We start from the raw sequence: 854 nt of genomic DNA on the forward strand, positions 1-854 counted from the left end.
ATAAATGCAACTGGACTGTTTTGATTTTTGTTATATGTTAAATTGTTCACAAAACATTATTATTAGTTCTAGACTATTAAGAGGGTCCGTGCATGAAGTATAATTCTTCTGCAGTTGTATAATGAAAAATTCCAGCCCAGGGGTATTTCGTTGTCCAATTTGAGCTCGTTCTTCATCAGTTAAGTTAAATAAATTAACAAACTGTCTAAATAATGAACATAATTTATAACTGTCATAAGAGAAAATTTCAAAAACGTAAATATCATTATTATAATACCACCTATCAAATAGTGGCATTTATTGTGCTACTGGTTCTGGTGGAATTTGCAACCAATCTGCCAATTTGGATGAGTTTTTGTCTGGTAATTTTTGCTGCACGAACACTTAAAAATATATATAAGAAAGAATAATGTGAACAAAAAGTGCTCCGGTCCAGCAGATGGCAGTAGATACATCCTGCTACACGTTTAAAGGTGCACCGTTTCTCCACGCTTTGAATTCAATGAGCAGCAGAATGCCAGTGAACACCGTGCTGGCTGCAGCTGCAGCTGCCCTGTTGGCTTTTAGCCTTTAGCCTTTAGCTTTGTTTAGTTGCATCAAGCGAAACAGTTCACTAGAGATTTACCGGAAGTAGACAGTATATCCTTCGAAATAAAGAAACACTCTCGCTTGTGGAAATAGATAAGGCACTTCGCATGTTCTACGAGGTGGAACAATGGAACAATCTTAACATATAAGTGTTGCACACTTAGTTCAACACATTTTAAATTTAATTGATACAAAATTCTCGCTTGCGTAGCTATTATTTTGAAGGCATAAACCGGAAGTGGGTTGTTTCTCTACATTATAGTAGA

Source organism: Seriola aureovittata, chromosome 15 (genome assembly GCF_021018895.1).
Source record: "Seriola aureovittata isolate HTS-2021-v1 ecotype China chromosome 15, ASM2101889v1, whole genome shotgun sequence".
NCBI classification, from domain to species: Eukaryota; Metazoa; Chordata; class Actinopteri; order Carangiformes; family Carangidae; genus Seriola; species Seriola aureovittata.